Raw genomic sequence first — 8,748 nt, 5'->3', positions numbered from 1 at the left:
TTGCTACTTTTATAAGATTTGATATGGTTTTTCAGAAATATTTGAAGACATCTGCCCAATGGGTGCACTGAAAAAGTATTTAAAAACTAAACTAAAAGGATCTTTCTCATCCAGTTGAAACCATGTTAATTTTGTATTTCTCATATCTTTGATTCTAGGTACTTGTCTTAAGAGCCTTCAAAGTTGAAGGAACCCTGCTATCAAATACTAGCTTGATTCTATAGGACACAAACTCTTTGCCGTAGATCTAGAACTTGTGTCCTCACTTGCTCTCATTACTTGGGAGTGGGTTGAATGTCCGTCGTGGGCACACCAAAATCCATCTCAGAAACGCTATTCAAAATTCAACCGACTAGCATCAAAACAAGAGACAAAATGAACTCTTGAATCTTACAAGAAAAACTATCAGTGACGCTGAATTGACTGTCCTTGGAAAGGCGTAAACTTTGCCCCAACACCAGCAGCACTACCTGTGGCAGAAATCAGCTAATATCGTGGGATGTATGCTGTACTCTTGCCAGGTCCACACCACTGAGGTGCAAAATCTCCATATGGAGAATAAATGCTCTGCATGACAATTCAGACATTTTCATCCTCCCAATGGATAAGGGGGACATAAGTCCTACTAACAATCACAGAATGCAGAAAAAGAATGTGCAATCTACTAGAGGATGCAACTCAGAGATGATGAAGATGGATCCAACAAATAAAATGCAGAGCAAGATGATTGAAATTCTCTTAAGTACTCCTACAGAAGAGACAGTGAAAAAACTATGGCTTTGTGCTGCTGCACGACATAGGCTCTACAGGCTTCCAAATGCAAACAGAGGGTACAACACTGCAACAAATAATTTGTACAATAGAAGCACTAGTGTACCAGCTTGGCGAAAACTCGACATTGCTTTAGAGTCCATTGGTTGGTAAATGTGAGCACTACATCAAGAACTCAACTCAGCTCAGTTTGTGTAATGTCTACAGGAACAGGGATTGGTGTGCTCGGATCTCTCATGTTCAGTTTCAGCATTGTAATTATTCATCAGGGTTCCACTTATGGAATTGTGCAGAACACATTGAAAAGAAGTTTGTGCTCACGTCCACATATTTTCAACTTGACGGACATTATTGTGAACATTGGCCTTACAGGAAAGATGATAGTTTTCTTGCAACACATGAACTTTATCCATAACTAAATTAATTTTATCATGGAGGAGGAACAAAATGGTGAGCTGCTATTCTTCGATGTTCAGGTACAGAGGAATCTTTTGGAACACTGTGACACAGTATCTATCAAAAGGAAATCCATGTATACCAGTACCACTACCTTCACACTGCCAGCTGTCATCACCTGTCACGAGGGGAAAGAGTGCTAAACACACTGGTCTACAGAGCTTGTGTGATCAACAACAAAGCAAGCCTAAACTTGAACTGTACTACCTCAGGGACATGTTCCACAAAACTGCTATAGCGACTGCCAAATTTGACATACCTTCAAGCATATCACAGCCAACACCTAATGAAGACCAAGCAAAAAAAAAAAAAAAAAAGAGCCTTCATTCCATATGTGGGCAACATAACTGGAAAAATCTGTAGGATTGTAAGACAGAATCTCTAATGTGTATACTGCCTACTAGCAAAGACCAAATACTTTCAGGGACAATAAGAGATGATCTGTGGGTTTAGTGATCTGAAGTGTGTTACAAACTATGTGAGTGTGGGAAAGCATATGTTGGACAAGCAATTCACACAATTGGAGAACAGTGCATGGAACACAAATGGCACACCAACCTCCAGCAGACCACAAAATTGGCAACATCATCGCGAAACCCACCACAAAATGAAATACTAAAAGACACAACTTTTGCAAAACACGCCCCACTATTAGGACCATGTCTACAAGGAGTAAATCGAAATCCAGCTGCACGAGATCATAAGGGACAATGGATTTAAACTTCGTCAAATGTAGGGTCTGGCACTGAAAATTCTCTACGCACAGCAGAAACGAAATGCAGAGCACAGCAAAGGTGGAGTGCAGACAAAGACCCATCACTCAAATTCTGAGCTTGAGCTACCACAGCCGGTGCATTGTGCAGTCCGTACATGAGGTCAGTGGAGGGTGGAGATGACCAGTGTATATGTATCAGTCACTGATCTAGTGTGTAAATAGGAGTAACCTGATGATGGCACTTTACAAATGTGTTCCACAACACACAAGCAATCAGACTCATCTTTGCTAAAACTCTTTTTGCCAGTGTTCTGAGACAAAAACCTCCTTTGACATGTTTTCTTTCCTCTTGCAATAACAACCAAATCATTGTCAAACTCCATAAATGAATGTCCTGGTACAAAGAAATGACCAACCCACTCGAATAGGGTACTGGTTACAACATAAAACCAAAACCTAATGATTACAGCACCCTTATTTTGTCTTCAGTTATTGCTAAATATGAAATTGCATTTGACAATAGCTAGCAAGTTTTCAGCATATTTTAGTAAACAGATTTTATGGCAACCTCAACCAGCTCGACCTTTGTGCCACATGAACATGATGACCGTAGAAGTTTTGAAATTATGGGTGTGAAAATCATGTGTAGCTGCTCCTTTCCTCAGTTGAACATCCTTATGAACTTCAACAATGTTAATATTACATTGCCATGCTTTATCAGGTTGTCCAGTTCGACACTTTTCAGTGAGAGGTTTTTGAACTTCATATATAAAAGGAATCTTTTACGGATTCAGCATTGGTTGTTGTACCAAGTTCTTTTTACACGTCAGTGAGTTTCGTAATATTTAGATTTGAAGAAATTTTATGGTTGGATGCCTTACCCTGGTGTACAGCGACTTATATAATTAACAAAACTGTTATTTTACTAAATTGATTCTTTTCTGTGGTAGTTTGTTACTTGAATCTTTATTCCCTCCAACCCTTAGGTGAAACACCAGTATTAATATTTCCCTTTTTCCTATGCATTGTTGGTCTTATTGTAAGACTCATCAAATGTTAAGTGAAAAAATTCTTTGTAATCTCGTTTTGTCACATAGGTTGTACTCTGCACTTGCCACTGATGTGGCAAGGCATGAGATAGTGATGTGCACATACAGTGTGATGGTAGTATTGCATACATAAGGTATAAAAGGTCAGTGCACTGGTGGAGCTGTCATCTGTACTCAGATGATTCACTTGAAAAGGTTTACATGTGCTCATAGGACTTTAAACTCAGAATGGTGGTTGTAGCTAGAGGAATGGTCATTTCATTTCAGAAATAATCACAGAATTCAATATTCTGAGAGCCACAGCATCAAGAGTTTCCAGAATACCAAATTTCAGGCATTACCTTTCATCATGGCAACAACACACTGACCAATGGCCTCCACTTAACAACCAAGAAATGTGGCATTTGCTTACAGGTATCAGTGCTAAAAGGCCAACAACACTGCATGAAATAACCACAGAAATCAATGTGGGACATACAACGAATGTATGTCTTAGGACAGTGTGGTGAACTTTGGCATTAATGGTCTATGGCAGCAGACAACTAATGGGAGTGCCTTTGCCAACCATATACTAATGGGAGTGCCTTTGCCAACCATATACTAATGGGAGTGCCTTTGCCAACCACCTCTCCTGGACTCGTGACCATATCAGTTGGATCCTAGATGACTGGGAAACCATGTACTAGAGTAGATGGTGGTGTGGTGCAGACCCCACCAAGCTGTGGACCCAAGTTGTCAACAAGGATCTGGGTGGTGATTTCTTCAGTGCTGTGAGCTGTGTTTTCATGGAATGGGCTCAGTTCTCTGGCCCAACGAAACACTTAATTGACTGGAAATGCTGATGTTGTCTACTTGGAAACCATTTGCAGACATTCATGTTCCCATGAGAGTGAGTCATGTAACTGGGTCACGATTGATTTGAAGAGCATTCTGGACAATTTGACCAGATGAGGCAACTCTGATCACATGACATGAATGCCATCAAATGGAGATATTAGTTCATACACAAAATTCCTGCACTGGCAACACTTCTGCAATTATGGATGGCTGTAGAGATAGCATGGCTCAATATTTCTGCAGGGGACTTCCTATGAATTGTTGAGTCCATTGCATGTCAAGTTGTTGCGCAAAGGAGGTTCAACATGATATGAGGAGTAATCCAGTGACTTCTGTCAACTTACTGCAATTTTCTTTTACCTTGGTATTGGTTTTAATACTCTTTTGAGTCTGTTAATGTGACTGAAGAATATACAAAAAGTTAGTAAATAATGATTGCCCAATTTCCAGTAATCGTCAAAAATCTCTTAACTTCATTTGATGTGCTTTCATGGTGCTCTTGAATCACCGTTCACGGGGGTAATTCTTCATTGTATTACCTGCTTGAAACTTTCCTGTCTGTATACTCTTTCATATTATTTCTATTACACGTGTTTTTGTGTGCTTCCTCAGGTGTTCTTTTGAACTTTCCCTAATCTCTCTTGTCATGGAACAGTGATCTATTTTTGATTTGGAAGAATATAAGTGTCATGTGATGCAGTCTCATTGATGATGATCTATTCATTGTCAGTTGTCAAAGACTCTGCAATAAAACAAAACGGGTACTCTCCTTACATTGTCATTATTGTGTTATGTCCTAAAAGACTCCTAGTTCTTACTGTCATCCAAAACTGGGGAAGCCAAGCTAAAAGCCAACAGTCTTCGTGTACTTCTTGGTTTAACTACCTTGTCACCAGGTATGTGTATTTTATCATTGTCACTGTCTGGAAATTGACAATTTTAGGTTAGATTGCATATTACTGTATTTATTAAAAAAGTTAAATTTGCCTGTCCACTTAAAGAAGATCAGTTCATCAGATGGAATCATTCATGGCTTCCATTTCGAACTACGTAATGCCCATTTAAATAACTCTATTAATATTAAACAATGGAAACTCGGGTTGGAATATCAACAATATAAGGAAAAAAAATTGCTGCTCACCATGAAGATAGGAGGTTGAGTTGCAGACAGGCGCAACAAAAAGCCAATTACACATTTACCTTTCAGAAAATGAAACATACATACATATATCCATACATTCACTCGCACAAGCAAGTGCAGCTCACATGCACATGGCTGCCATCTCCAGCAACACGGACCGGAATGAAACTTGCGTAGGATACAACCAGCAATATAGAGGGAACGGGGGTGGGATAGTGGCATATAGGTGCGGGTAGAGAGGAGTGTTTTCCAGCGGAATGATGGAATAGGAGGCTGCATGACAAGACTGCCACGACACACAACATGGGTGGGGGAGTGGAAAAGGAGAGGAGCAGGAAAGGGGAAAAGACAGGTGGGTACACTGGCAGAGGGCAGCACACTAAGAGGGCAAGAAGGGAGGACGAGATAGAACATAGGAGAGACAAACTGCTGGCAGCGGTGGCCAAGCGGTTCTAGGTGCTTCAGTCCGGAACCGCGCAACTGCTATGGTCGCAGGTTCGAGTCCTGCATCGGGCATGGATGTGTGTGATGTCCTTACGTTAGTTAGGTTTAAGTAGTTCTAAGTTCCAGGGGACTGATGACCTCAGATGTTAAGTCCCATAGTGCTCAGTGCCATCTCTTAGACTGTTGGCTGGAGAGTTTGGGGTCAGTAGGTTGAGTCTGATGATTTGGGAGCAAAGAACGTGTTGTAAGGGTAACTCACATTTGTGCAGTTTAGAGAAGCTGGACTTGAAGCGGAGGGGGAGGGGTTCAGATGATCTAGGTTGTGGAGCAGCTGTTGATATCAAGCTAGCCCCAGATCTATGATGTTTCTGAAGTGGGGCAAAAACGTCACAGTGGCGCCCCCCTCCACTCGCCTACCCACTCAAGTGTTTGAGACAGGATGTCAAAAATCTAAAAAAATCTGTTTTTCAAAAATGTTTGTTTTTATCGCATTTTTCTAATGAGCTTGATACGTTGTTGTGGTCTTCAGTCCAGAGACTGGTTTGATGCAGCTCTACATGCTACTCTATCCTGTGCAAGCTTCTTCATCTCCCAGTGCCTAATGCAACCTACATCCTACTGAATCTGTTTAGTGTATTCATTTCTTGGTCTCCCTCTATGAGTTTTACCCTCCACGCTGCCCTCCAATACTAAATTGGTGTTCCCTTGATGCCTCAGAATATGCCCTACAAACTGATCCCTTGTTCTAGTCAAGTTGTGCCACAAATTTCTCTCCAATTCTATTCAATGCAACCCCATTAGTTATGTGATCTACCCATCTAAACTTAAGCATTCTTTTGTAGTATCACATTTCGAAAGCTTCTATTCTCTTCTTGTCACAACTATTTATTGTCCACGTTTCAATTCCAAACATGTCTACACTCCATACAAATACTTTCAGAAACGACTTCCTGACACTTAAATCTATATTCGATGTTAACAAGTTTCTCTTCTTCAGAAACACTTTCCTTGCCCTTGCCAGTCTACATTTCATATCCTCTCTACTTCGACCATCGTCAGTTATTTTGCTTCCCAAAATCCTTCATATAGCTTGACATAAAAAACATATATGTCGGAGGAAAAGTAATCCATTATGTTTGGCCTTAAGCATTGGCAAGTGCAGGCCATGCCTCTTCACACAGCATTCTTCTACTGCATACCCCTGTATTTCGCTCTGGATTTCAGACCTGTATATTTAGTAACAGAATCCATCAAACCTTTATTCAGGACAGTGGAAATGAAAATGTCCTGTGGTGCCTGTCCTGCACCCAGCCGGCCAGTTCGACATTATCAGGGGGGGGGGGGGGGCGCCCGCGCCCGCTATAGCCCTCCCCAATTTGAGTATCACGTTAGGCTGGATATAATGGCTTCAGAAATCAACGAATATATTACTCCAACAGATTCAATCTTTTTTATATAATTATATAGCAATATAGTTTGCAAAGAATTCCAAACACATTTTAACAAAAGAATTAGAGCGGCAATCTTTTTTATATAATTATATAGCAATATAGTTTGCAAAGAATTCCAAACACATTTTAACAAAAGAATTAGAGCGGCAAATAGTTTACTACCGAAGCCAATAAATATCATTTCACTTAAAATAGGTGTCTTATTTATTAATACACTTTTTTACCCTTTACTGCAAAACAGTTACCAAAAACTACTTTGAATATAATTCACGAAGTGCCAATATGCCTATTAGGCGTACTACGAGTGAAAAGTTCTGTTAGGAAATAGTTGCACATTTCATTGATAAGCTTCAGTTTCTCACGCATGACATCAAAAAGTAATAGTAGTAGTAAGAAATTTTTACATAAATTTGGAATCGTCATATTCTTCCATATAATTTGTCTGATGTCCCCGTTTCTTCTCCTTCTACGTTCTAACAATCAATCTTATCATCATTAATTCTGTAACTGTTCCTGCCATTGTCAAAACTTATTCTTCTATCAACTTCACTAACCCCCGCGTTTATTCCTCAGTTAGGCGTCATTACGTGTTTGCAAAACGCTTTCTCACAATAGAAGTTTGTGGCTGCAACTGGGGACTGTACAACTGCATCTCAGTAGTGTACCGATCTGGCAAAAATTATGTCAATTTCATTTTCTTGGATATGCCGAAACGATAATATGTAATCTTTCTTACCTGTTATTCTTGTTAGTCTCTTTTTTCCACTTTGGTAGTCTGAAACTACGGATTTCATTGATAATTATAGTGACGCTTACCATTCGCACACCCAGCACAGCGATTGGCATTCACCAGATTGGGTTTATTCGGCTCAGCTCTTAATAGCTCCATTCCCTTTCGTGTACAGGAAAGCTTTTTACTGCTAGATGCAACGGGGATTCCCTTAGGTCGGTATTACACTGTCAAATTTCTTTGTCAAAGATGTGATCCAATATTCCGTCCAATATATTTGACAAAGATCTTTGACGTAGCGCTACAAGGGGTATTACACTGTCATCAAATTTTTCGTCAAAGTTCAAGATGGCTGACAACAACTTGTTATTAACCGCAGCAGTTCTACGCACTCCAATTGCATTGTGTGCACATGCGGAAAAGAAGTGGGGGGAAAAAATGGAACCACACATACGAGGTTGACAGTCTTAAAAGTCCTGGGATTACAACTTGATAATAAATTCAGTTGGGAGGAGCACACCACAGAACTGCAGAAACGCCTTAACAAATCTGTATTTGCAATTCGAGTGTTAGCAGACATAGGCAACATAAAAATGAAAAAGCTTGCATACTTTCATTCCATAATGTCATATGGGATAATATTTTGGGGTAAATCTTGAAGTCAAACAAAAGTTTTCAAGGTCCAGAAGCGTGTAATACGTATTATTTGTGGAGTAAATTCACGGACCTCCTGCAGAAACCTCTTCAAAGAACTGGGTATACTAACCACTGCCTCTCAGTATATTTACTTCTTAATGAAATTTGTCGTAAATAATATATCACTTTTTCCAGCAAACAACTCAGTTCATACATACAATACCAGGAACAAAAATGATCTGCACAAGGACTTAAAAGCACTTACTTTAGTTCAAAAAGGGGTCCACTACTCAGGAACACTCATCTTCAATAATTTGCCAGGAAACAAAAAATTTAGTTAGAAATAAAGATCAGTTTAAAAGGAGCCTGAAAGACTGGCCAACTCCTCCTACTCCATTGGCGAAATTTTTAATAGAAACAAATGATGTATTTATTCATACTATTAGTATTGTTATTTCAGCTTAAAAAAATCGACATGTTCCACATCCACGAGGATCTCCTCAGCACGGATCTATGGA

This window comes from Schistocerca nitens, unplaced genomic scaffold, assembly GCF_023898315.1.
Source record: "Schistocerca nitens isolate TAMUIC-IGC-003100 unplaced genomic scaffold, iqSchNite1.1 HiC_scaffold_375, whole genome shotgun sequence".
Lineage (NCBI taxonomy): Eukaryota > Metazoa > Arthropoda > Insecta > Orthoptera > Acrididae > Schistocerca > Schistocerca nitens.
The sequence above is the reverse complement of the archived record's forward strand: the minus strand, read 5'-3'. Positions refer to the sequence as shown.